Below are 12,838 nucleotides of genomic sequence, written 5' to 3'. Positions count from 1 at the left end.
TTGAGGATACATGCTTTTGTGTTGATAGTTCTCATATGCCTTTAACTGGCTAAAGATCTGTTATTTAAAATTTGATCAGGAGATTCAAGAATGATCTCATTTGTGTTGGAGTCACTTGAAAAGTCTAACTACTGCATCCTTTGGCACCCATGCCATGTTCTACTCCCCACCTGATGCACAATTGCAGCAAGTAACATGAGAGTGAATAAAAGGAAAGCTTTTTGATAAGAGTCTCTGTGATTTTTATCATTTTCAAAAGGGAAAATATCCTAAACATGTTATTTGATATTCAAAATATACCCTAGACTAGAACAACCAGGAAATTACCCAATGTATCAGGGCAAACATCCTAATTTAGAAGCCAGCGTATTTTTATTTGTAAGAGTGCCTGAGAATTCATTGAGCTTAGGGTAAGGAGATTGATTTATATGGTCTGCAACCACTCCAGGTATAGTTACATTTCTAGCCATTCTGGTGTAGGGATGGCTGTCAGGAATACTTCTACTACCTACTGTGCCAACTCACTCCATGTTAGAGTGTAATGTTTCAGGGCTAGATTCTTATCATGATATCAATGTATCTTATGAAACTGCCACCGGTAATATGTGGGTAGTGGAGGAGAAAAACACTTTAGAAATGCATTAAACCAGAGCTAGCCTGTGGAAAATTTTTCCAATCATTATACGTGGAAAATTGTAGGATTTCATTCTCACTGACTCCAGTTAAAATAGAATTTCTATCCTGTCAGGCATATACTTGATAATAGAGCAGAGTTTATTATAAATGCACCACTAAGTTTTTCTTTATTGATAGGAATTGCATGAGATAGGACTTATCTCATATTCCTGTTTTTCAGGGACAAACTTGTAGCAGTACTGTTATTCTTTTTGTGGAGAATATTGCGAAATCATTGCCATAGGAGGGATTCAAACAATAGCCAAAAAACATGAGAAAAAATAATAGAAGTGTATCGGACAGTTAATTCACAAAATAGTAATTTTTTTGGTATTAAGATATTTATAGCATTTATCAGCTTTAAGAATTTTTCAATTTGCTTTGTTTTGATTGCACTCATTACAAACAGATACTTGCTTTCATACTTGTGTTTGCTATTTTAATTAAAGATAGTACCTCTAGATTATATAAGATTTAGGTACCACAAAACCTGTATCTACTCTTGATATACTGCTCATAAAATGAATTAAAGTAGTATTCTTTTGCATAGTTCCTGTTATATTGATCTAGCATGCTTCAGGTAAAAACAGAAAACAATGATTCTCTCTGTAAAGGGAAATCTCTGGTTGATGAGAGTTAACTTAAAATAATTGTGATGGGTCTTCAAAAAGGCATTTATTTGGATGAAGAATAGGAGCTAAAAATAAGAAAAGTCTAGAAATCAGAAAGACAAGGGAAAGACTAAAAGAGGGATAGTGAAATTTGAAAAGGAAAAGAAAGATAAGGCAGTATGGAAACAAAAATAAAGGAATGAACAGAAAGCAGAAAAAAGAAAGGCAAGAGAAAAAGAATACCAGGTGGCTTTGTAATGGTTACTGACAACTGATTTCCCTTTTGGCTCCTTACTGAAGCTGATTGACAGGTGGGAATATCTACCTTTTCTTTAGAAATGACCCAGCAAAACTAAAGAGTGTTCTACTAGCCGCTTGACCACTATGAATCCAAAGTAGGTGTTAAACATAGTAACTCAGGCAAATAATGTGGTCCTATAGATTTCTGAAGGCAGATCACTAAAATTATACAAGATTACATGGGGTTTAGATAGATACATGTTTATGTTATAATCTCTTAGAAAACTTTAGAGATTGTCTTAATCTTCATTTCATAGAATAATTATTCTTAAGAACAATATTCTGAAAAATAATGTGTTCAACGTTTGCATGAACAGGTGCAAAGACTATAGGCTTGTTTCTATATAAGACACCCATTTCATTTTGGGGCAGTTCTGCTTGTTAGAAAAATATCTTCCTTGTTGAGCCTGAAATCCACTTTCCTGTAACTTCAAATCCCTGGACTTAGCATTGTTTTTTGTTTTTGTTTCTTTGTTTGGTTTTTTGAATCAGAGTCTCATCCTGTCACCCAGGCTGGAGTGCAGTGGCATGATCTCAGCTTACTCCAACCTTTGCCTCCTGGGTTCAAGAGATTCTCGTGCCTCAGCCTCCCGAGTAACTGGGACTACAGGTGTGCAGCACTACACTTGGCTAATTTTTGTATTTTTTGGTAGAGACAGGGTTTCACCATGTTAGCCAGGCTGGTTTCGAAATCCTGGCCTTAAGTGATCTGCCCACCTTGGCCTCCCAAACTACTGGGATTACAGGCATGAGCCACCGTGCCTGCCTGGACTCAGTATTGTTATTTGTAACAATGCTCTATTTTCCTTAAACAGATCTTAAAATATTTAAAGACCTTACCTCCACTTGGTATGACATGGTTTACCCTCATGATTTCCCATCTCTGGTCATAATCTTGGTGGTATAGTTTGGCTGTGTCCCCACCCGAATCTCATCTTGAATTCCCACCTGTTGTGGGAGGGACCCAGTGTGAGGTAATTAAATCATGGAGGCAAGTCTTTCCTCTGCTGTTCTCATGTTAATGAATAAGTCTCACGAGATCTGACAGTTTTAAAAAGAGGAGTTCCCTTGTATACCTCTCTCTTTTTCCTACTCTCATCCATGTAAGATGTGACTTGCTCCTCCTTGCCTTCCACCATGATTGTGAGGCCTCCCCAGCCACGTGGAACTGTAAGTCCCCTTAAACCTCTTTCTTTTTTAAATTGCCCAGTCTCAGGTAGCGTGAAAATGGACTAATACACTTGGATAGCTCTTTCTCAAAGCATTACAGTCAGAGATGAACATGATTCTCTGCATAGAGATGGACCTACATAGGCACTATTTCACACTGTACTCCCATTTAGTAGGCTATGTTTGAATTAAATTTAGCCACTTTGGCACACTGTTGGCCCAGAGTAAGCTTATGATTATCTAACAGCACCACCCCATTTCTACCCGCTAGGATTTTTAAATTTGAACTTCTAACAGGGTAGGTTTTTCCTTGAATGTTATACTTGAGCAACTGTATTTTGAACTTTGAATCTAAGTGCAAGGGTTTATAGTTACTGTTATTAAATTTAAGCTTTTCAGTGTATGGCTAATATTCTCACTTGTGATCTTTCTGAATCTTGACATTTAATTCATCTTATTAGTTATTTCTTCCAGGATTACCAATAACTCCTTTCCTGACTAGCTGGTAACAATGTGGATGAGGAAATTTGGGCATAGCTCTAGAACGGTGTTTCAGTAGGATTTTCTGTGATAATGGAAATGTTACATCTATGCTGTATAATATGGTGACCATTACTGATGTGTAGCTATTGAGTATTGAAATGTGGCCGAAGGACAGGTTTGGTAACTTCCTTTAGAGAGGTTGACATTGTTACATTAAGTAACACACTTACTTTTTTTATTGACACATAACAGACATACATATTTTTGAGGTGCATGGAATAATTTAATACATTCATATAGTTTGCATAATTGGGATATCTGTCAAAGCAACACACTTTTAATATTGTTTTCCAACTTTGAATTTCCCTGTACTCTGCTGCCACAGGTTCAGTCTATCCATTTTATTCTTAAAGATAATATGAGATATTTTGCCAAATATCTTAGGGAAATATCTGATGCTGCTTTAACAGCAGCTAAAAGTAACATATTAGGTGTATGCTGTCTGCAAGGCAACATGGATGAATCTTACAGACATACTGTGTAATGAAGAAAGTTACAGAGTTTTATATATGTGTGTGTGCATGTGTGTGCATAATTATGTGCAAACGAATATCCATTTGGAAAGAACACAGACACAAAAGATACATATTCAAATAATTAAAATAGGTGCTATGGGGTTGAGGAGATTGGGAGAGAGGTATGGGGATGAGAGAAAAAAAATAAAACAACAATAAACAAGACACAAGGCTTAACCATTGATGGTAAGATGCTAGGGATGGAGGAGTATGGTTAATTCAATCTTCTATGTCTGTGGCTGAAAATAGATACACTCAGTTTACAGCACCTTTTTGACTTTTCCAGGCCAGTAATTATATAGCTGGGGGTGGGGCAGGGTGAGAAAATTAAAAATCAGATTAGTTTCCTGTGATTCCTTATTCAGTCATTTCCTAGCAGCATAATTTATCAAAGAACTCATACTAGCTCTTAGTCATCAGTGCACAGTTTGTTTTTGTTTTTGTTTTTTTCCCCTAGGTGTAGTTAATAAAAGGCAAGGCAAACCTTTTTTGAACATTACTTACTTAGCACCTGGCAAGCCAAAACAATGTTTAGTTTCCAATTTTGTCTCTTTTATATATATAATTAGGGTCAGAAATTCAAATTTGAAACTAATTGGTTGGGAAGTATAAGGGCAGTGGTTCCTGAGTTTCTTTTTAGTTTAAGTTTTATGTTTTTAACTGCTTTGGTCTTATCGCTTGGTCCTTTGTATGTGGGAGCAGACTGCCTTTGTATTTTTTATAATAACTTGAAACAGGATATAGACAGGAAAAATTTTAGTATGCTGCTATGGTCTGAATGTTCATATTTCCTCCCCCTCCCCAAATCATATGTTGAAATCCTAACCCAAAGGAGATAGTATTAGGAGGTGGAGCCTTTGGGAGGTGAATAAATCATGAGTGCTCTTCACCCACGAATGGGATTAGTGCTCTAATAAAGGAGACTCCAGAGAGCTGCCTTGCTCTTTCCACCTTGTGAGGATGGTAGAAAGCACCACTTATGGTGGATGAGTGAGAAAGCACCACTTATGAACCAGGAAATGGGCCCATTTCAGAGACACTGAATCTGCCAGCACCTTGATTTTGGACTTCCCAGCCCCCAGAACTGCAGGAAATAAGTTTCTGTTGTCTATAAGCCACCCAGCCTCTGGTATTTTGTTGTAGCAGCTAAAACAGACTAAGACATTAACTGATGACATTAGTAATAATAGAGTTTCCTTGAGAATCTAATTGGTTTCGGAGCCCCCAAAACAATAAAAATGCTTCACATAACTGGCATAGAATAGAAAACGGGAAATAAAATCCTACCTTTTAATAGAAGTATAGTGAATCCACACCTGGAAGGTTGTGTGCATAGCTGGTTGTTGCAACTCAAGAAAGACATAGTGGAACAATTATAAATCTAGAGAATAGTAACTCTAGAGACAGGGGGACTAATGTAAGATTTGGAAAGAATAAAAGCAAAGCTATCTTATCTGAGAAAATGAACGCCTAGAGAAGATGGCAATAAACTTTGCAGAATACTAAGGTGTATGAACTAAAATGAACCTGAATTTAATAAAGTACAGCTACTATAACTAAGCTACATAGACTGATGATTTTCTGGGGCTTTATTTCTTTCTGAGTTTCATCCTCTCTGTTTTTATACTACAAACAGCCCCTCTCACAGGATCTAATAGTTATTCATACTAAAATGTTGGAGATCAAGTGTGTTAAATAGGAATTTAGGAATTACCACATTGGGTTGCATTTATGGTCCACTGGCTCAGCATTGTATTTAAATGGGGCTTCCAGGATGTGGAAGAAAGTGCTTTTACACTGGGTGTAGTAGGTTTGAAGCAGCTAGAAGTAGTCTTTATTTCAAAATCCTCAAGGAAAAAGCTAAACCAAGGGAATCTGAAATTTTCTGTTCCTCAGGGGAAACTAAATAATATGAGACTTGTGAGTTAGTTCATTGCAGCTTACGTGAGCAAATTCAGTTTTCTATAACAAACATATTCTTCGGATTAAGTGGACAAAAACAATTTTCTATTGAAAATATGTTCATTATATAGTGGTTAAAATATTTAATGTATTGTAATAATGCAATTAACAAACCTGTAATTTGTGACTTGGTCAGGTCTTTGGATCACCGATCTCTTGATCCTCTTTTTTTTTTTTCATTCTTATTGATCATAACCTGATTGTTCCAGTCACCCAAACTTGGCGTCCTCTTACATTTCTTTCTTTAAAACATTTTTATTATTTTATTTTGTTTTTATTACTAAAAATGTTTACAGATACATAGTATGTATATATACTTATGAGGTATATAAGATGTTTTGATACAGGTATGCAACCTGAAATAAGCACATCTTGGGGAACAGGGTATCCATGACCTTCAAGCATTTATTCTTTGAGTTGCAAACAATCATATTACACTCTTTAAGTTATTTTAAAATGTACAACTAAGTTATTATTCACTATAGTCATCTATTGCACTATCAAATAATAGGTTTTATTCATTCTTTCCAGTTTTTTTTGGTACCCATTAACTGCCCCTGAGGCCTCCACTACCCTTCCCAGCCTCTAATAACCACCCTTCTACTCTCTACGTCCATGAGTTCAATCATTTTGATTTTTAGATCCCACCAATAAGTGAGAACATGCAATGTTTGTCTTTCTGTGCCTGGCTTATTTCACTTAACATAATGATCTCCAGTTCCATCATATTGCTGCAAATGTCTGGATCTCATTCTTTTTTATGGCTGAATTGTACTCCATTGTGTATATGTATCATATTTTCTTAATCTATTCATCTGTTGATGAACACTTAGATTGCTTCCAAACCCTAGCTATTGTAAACACTGCTGCAACAAACATAGGAGTGCAGATATTTCTTCGATATACTGATTTCCTTTCTTTTGGGTATATACCCAGCAGTGGGATTGCTGGACCATATGATAGCTCAATTTTCAGTTTCTTGAGGAATCTCCAAACTGTTCTCTGTAGTGGCTGTATTAATTTACATTCCCAGCAACAGTGTTCAGTGTTCCCTTTTCTCCACGTCCTCGCCAGCATTTGTTATTGCCTAACTTTTGGACATATGCCATTTTATCTGGGGTGAGATGATATCTCATTTTAGTTTTGATTTGCATTTCTCTGATGATCAGTGATCTTGAGCACCTTTTCGTATGCCTGTTTGTCATTTGTATGTCTTCTTTGGAGAAATATCTATTCAATTTTTCTGGCCATTTTGGTCAGATTATTAGACTTTTTCCTATAGAGTTGTTTGAGTTCCTTATACATTCCGGTTATTAATCCCTTGCCAGATGAAGAGTTTGCAAATATTTTCTCCCATTCTGTGGGTTATCTCTTCACTTTGTGGATTGTATCCTTTGCTGCACAAAAGCTTTTTCACCTGATGTGATCCCATTTGTCCATTTTTCCTTTGTTGCCTATGCTTGTGGAGTATTGTTCAAGAAGGTCCTCCTAAATTTCTTCCCCAAGTAGCCACAAAATCCAGTTGGTCACCAAGTCTTCCTTAATGTTTCTAGAATTTTCTCCTCCTCTGCACATTCATTTTCACTGCTCTGATTCAAACTCTCATTATAACTCACTTGGACTATTGCAGTAGCTTTCTAGCTAATCTTGTTGCTTTGGGAGGAATCATCTATTCCAGGGGTTGGCAAACAATATGGCTTATGGGCCAAATCCCGTCCGTATCAGCCTTTGATGTAATCCATTCTCCACTCTGCAGTCAGAGTAATATTTCAAAAACTCAAATCTCATTATGTTAACCCTACTTAAAATCTTGCAATAACTTCTTATGATCCACAGAATAAAATTCAGATACTTCTATACCAAATATAATTCACAGGGCCATTATTTATTTGTCCCCTGCCTGCTTTTCTAGTCTCATATTCTGCCTTTTCTCCACTTGCTTACTATATCCTATTATGAGAAAGTACTTGCAGTGTACCAGATGTGTGGTATTTTTCCTCAAGTTCTTGCTTCTGGCAAACACAGTCAGTTTTCAAGGTTATGCACGACTGTTGACACTTAAGTAGACTCTCTAGATTTCTCCAAGCAGAAGGAAACACTTCCTTCCTGTGAATTTTTTCATTTCTTCTTCTTATCCTTATCACTGATAGTACTTATTTAAATTTATTGTTATTTTAAATGACTTCTCTGTTTTTCCCTAGAGATTATAAGCCTTTGGAGGCTCTGAATGGTGTCTTATTTATTCTAATACCCCTTGTACCTGTCATACTATCTCGTATGCAATAAACACTTATGAAACATCTGCTGAATAAATGAATAAAGAAACGTTAGCTGAGTCTTTCTTAAATAAACTTTCACGTGATCTGTAGAAAAGTAAACTTTTTGCCATGATAACTCCAAAATGCTACAAATTACTCTTATGCTAAAATTTGCTGAGAAAAATAAAAGAGAAAAACACAACACTTCCCCATAAAGTTATATAACGGAAGAACAAAAATCAACTTTTTAAAATCAGAGAAATGAAATATTTTTTACAATGAGAAAAACAAGGAAATGGTTTTGTTGACTGTAATTAGAAATATACTATTATGTGGATCAAATTATATTTTAAAAGTTGAATTGATTAAAATACTCAATTTGGCTTCATAACGTAAAATGACTGGTGTTTCATTTTCTAGCTGCTTTGCCGGGTTTTACAGACTGAACTGACTGTACAAAATAATGTTAGGACTTCACATAGGAAATGTGAAGGTAGAATTAAAGGCTCTGAATCCAGATGAACAAGAGATGTAATGAATACACCTAATCAGAGCACATAAAGCAACATTACACAGTAAACAACACACAAAAAGCCAGATGATATAATGTTAAGTGAAAAAAGCAGAAAGTGAAAATATGTATTTACTCAGACTTTTAGAAATGGCAGAGTTATTTAACCAGAATAACCTTTGCACAGATAACTATCATATATGATGTATTTACACCTCTCTCCACCCCCTAACCACCCATTTGAAAGTACTGGAGACCAACAAAACACTCAGATACCAGAGAGAGTCTACCTTTGAAAGATAGGAATTGCAACAGTGAGATTTGTTGAGTATGCACCTCTTTGCCTGAGGGTACATCCTGTAGGGACCAAGAGCTTGGTCCTCTGAAAGTTCAGTGAAAAATCAACTTGGCAAAGGCAGATTAATTGGAAAAAAGGCATACAAATGTATTTAATGAGTATACACAGGAGCCTTCAGAATGAAGACCCAAAGATACAGAGGAAATTGGCCATTTCAATGCCTAGGTTCAACAAATTATAAACAGCCATGTAGAAATATGGTTGGACAAAAATATAATAGTAATAGACTGAGTGGGGAAGCCCAGCATGGCCTGTCTGGATTCTTGGCCTCTCCGAGCAGTATTACTTCCTTCTGGGTGTGGGGCAGGACCCTCTTTGGAATGGGGGGTCTTATGACCTACAGGCAAACAACGTAGGTCAGATTAATTTCTTTATGGCTAGTTCTTACACAGAATATTTTTAGGCGTTATGGTTTTATGGCTAGTTCTTACACAGAATATTTTAGGTGTTATGGTTGGCTTTGGGGTAAAGGGGTTCTTCTGGTTTCTATGACCTCTCTTGGGGAATACGGTTTCTAGTTTCTATGGCTGGCCTCTGGGAAGAATGGGACTGAGAGATACAAGGGCAGAAGGGGTCAAAGAAAAACTTTTGCCTGTGAGTCTGCTTCTGTGGCCTTCATTTTGGTGTGTTGTTTTCTGAGCCCCCGTAGTACCAAGCTGCATGGTCTCTGGGTAACAGAAAGTTGCAGTTTTACAGGCTTGAGGTAAAAGAGGATTGAGTTCTAGATTGGCAGAGAAGCTGGAAGGATTGAGGGGGAAATTCCCGGAAGGGAGGAAGCTGCGGAGGGAGGGAACTTCAAAATTTGTGTATAAATTCCACCCAAACCCCCACTTGACCACTATATATGCCCAAGAGACTCCAGTGTCCTGGTGAAAATCATCAGCTGGAATATGAAAGAATTGGGCAGAAATTTTAGCTGCTGCCCACTACAAGAGAGATAGAGTTCAGATTGTGAGATTAGCCAAGTTAACTACCTGCTAGGACAAAAATCAGCACTCTTAAGAAGAATATAGATTCCAGGGTCTCTATAATATAGCTTTTATAATGTCTAGAATATGGTAAAAACTAGGTATGCAAACTTATGGGAAAATGTGATCTATAGAAGAAAATGCAATTATTAAGATCTAGTCCCCAGATGATTCAGATGCTATAATTAAAACATAAATATTTAAAAGCTGCTATTATAAATGCATTAAAAAAACTTAAAGGAAAAATAACAAATTAACTGAAAATTTTGGCAGAGAACAAGAAACTAAAAAAAAAGAGCCAAAAAATTATAGAAATGAAAAATACATTAATTAAAATTAAAAATTAAATGGGTGAGATTAAAAGTAGATTAGAGATGGCAGAAAACAATAGTCAGTAAACTTGAGGGTGGATCAATACAAGTTATTAATCTGAAGAGTAGAGAAAAAGAAGAAAAGAATGAAGGAAAATGAATAGTGTCTCAGAGGCAAATGGGACAATATCAAGAGGTCTCATATATGTGTAAATTGATCTCCCAAAGGTCAGGGGGTAGAAGAGGGAAGGATAAAACATCCTGAAACATAATGGTTGAAAATTTATAAAAAACAAACTTACAGATCCAAGAAACAACAAACTCCAAAGAGAATTATTATAAGGAACACCACACCTACGCACATCATAGTCAAAATCATAAATCTGAAAGAGAAAATCTTGAAAGCAGCCAGAGAAAGACAATATATTATAAACAAGGAAATAACAGTAAGCATTCTACTTCCACTGCCTACTCCTCTGAAATCACTGAGGCCAGTTGACAATGGAACAACATTTTTAGACCACTGAAAGAAGAAAAAAAGTCAGTCAAGAATTCTAAAACAAGAAAAACTATCCATCAAAAATGAAGATGAAACAAAGACCTTTGAAGATAAACAAACAAAAACCGAGAGAATTTGTTACCACAAGACTGTAATATAGAAATACTAAAGGAAATTCTTTAGATGGAAGAGAAATGACACAACCGTAACTTGTATATACAGGAACAGATAAAGAGCATTAAAAATGATAAATATTTGAGGAAATATAAAAGGCTACATATATTTTTCTATTTTCTCTTAATCTATCTCTTCTAGAAAACATTTAAATAGAGACAAGATCTTGCTGTGTTGTCCAGACTGGACTTGAACTCCTGGGTTCAAGCAATTCTCCTACCTCAGCCTGCAAGTAACTGGGACTACAGGCACGCACCACTGTGCCTGGCTCTCTTAATTTCTTTAAAAGACATTATTAAAAGCAAAAATTACAATACTGTTTTCTGTATTGGGGTCTTTAATAACAACAATAGCACAAAGAATGAGAGGGTTAACATAGCTATTTGGTTGCAAGATTCTCATATTTTAAATGAAATGGTATAATATTGACTCTAAATATATTGTGACAAGTTAAAGATGCATATCTCTAGATCAACCACTAGGAATAGAGGTATAGCTAAAAAGCCAATAGAATAATTAAAATAAAATTATTAAAAATATTTGACCCCAAAGAGGTCAGAATAGGAGGAACAGAGGAATAGAAATGACAAGAATAGTCCAGGAATGGTGATTCACGCCTGTAATCCCAGCACTTTGGGAGGCGGAGGCAGGAGGATTGCTTGAGCCCAGGAGTTTGAGACCAGCTTGGGCAACATGGTGAAATCCCATCTCTACAACAATATGCAAAAATTAGCCGGGTGTGGGGACGCACAACTCCCAGCTACTTGGAAGGCTAAGGTGGGAGAATTGCTTGGGCCCAGGAAGCAGAGGTTGTGGTTGGCCAAGATCACACCATTGCACTCCAGCCTGAGACCCTTTCTCAAAAATAAAACAAAAAACAAACAAACAAACTGAAAAAGAAAAAAACCCATAAATCACAAGAATAAATGAAAAAAATGGAAAACATAGCAAAATGAGGTAGATCTAAATCCAAAGATGTGATTATACCAAATATAGTTGGATTTAGGTATACCATTGAATATCATTATTATGCTGAATACTGTAAGAAGCAGAGATTGTCAGACTGCTTAAAATAAGTAAGACCCAATTGTATGCTGTCTGCAAGAGATAAATTTTTTTGCTTTTTCTAAAAAGGACCAAATAAATTACAAGAAAAGGATGTAAAAAGTATATATCAGGCAAACAATAAGCACAAAATGTATAATAGATTAAAAGTGTCAGAAATAGTGTTGAATGAAACATTATACAGCAATGAAAATGAGTAACTATGCACAACAATAAGGATGCTCCTCACGAATAATACTGAATGAAAACCCAGTCACATATAAAAAATGCAATTGAATAATTTCATTTATATTAAGTTCAAAAAAGCAAAACTAATCTATGGTGTTGTCAGGATGGTGGTTTTCTTTGGGGAAGATTGGGCAGTAGGTGCTGGATAAGTACACAAGTGGACCTTCAAAGTGCTGAATAATGTTCTTATTTCTTGATGTCAGTACTGTTTACATCAGTGTGCTTACTTTGTTATTAATTGAACTGGACACTTAAGATTTGTGTACTTTATCCATGTTTTACTTCAATAAGAATGTTTGTTTTAAAAGATGGGCTGAATTAGGCTATGTAAAATCTAGAGAAATACCACACAATTAATGAACTGTCTCACCAATAAAATCATAGTGCAAAGAAAGAGTATATTTTGAGGGAAATACGTAAAAGAAATACTCATCTATAAAAATTTTAAGTGTTTGAAAACCTCCATAGTTTGGAGCTATGGATAGTGAATCATAGTTAATGATAACTCTTTAGAATACTTTGTAAATGCTTTTGAAGCTTATTTAAAAAATAAGCACAGCACCATAAATAAGGAGATACCCACATCACTTTATATATCTTGAATTTGCAATAATGTTTTTATTACTATTCTCATGCTTCAAGGTCTCCTTCCTTCTACATTCTTTTACAAAATAATTTTAAATTTGTTTT

The sequence above is a fragment of the Hylobates moloch genome, unplaced genomic scaffold (genome assembly GCF_009828535.3).
Source record: "Hylobates moloch isolate HMO894 unplaced genomic scaffold, HMol_V3 SCAFFOLD_16, whole genome shotgun sequence".
NCBI lineage: Eukaryota > Metazoa > Chordata > Mammalia > Primates > Hylobatidae > Hylobates > Hylobates moloch.
The sequence above is the reverse complement of the archived record's forward strand: the minus strand, read 5'-3'. Positions refer to the sequence as shown.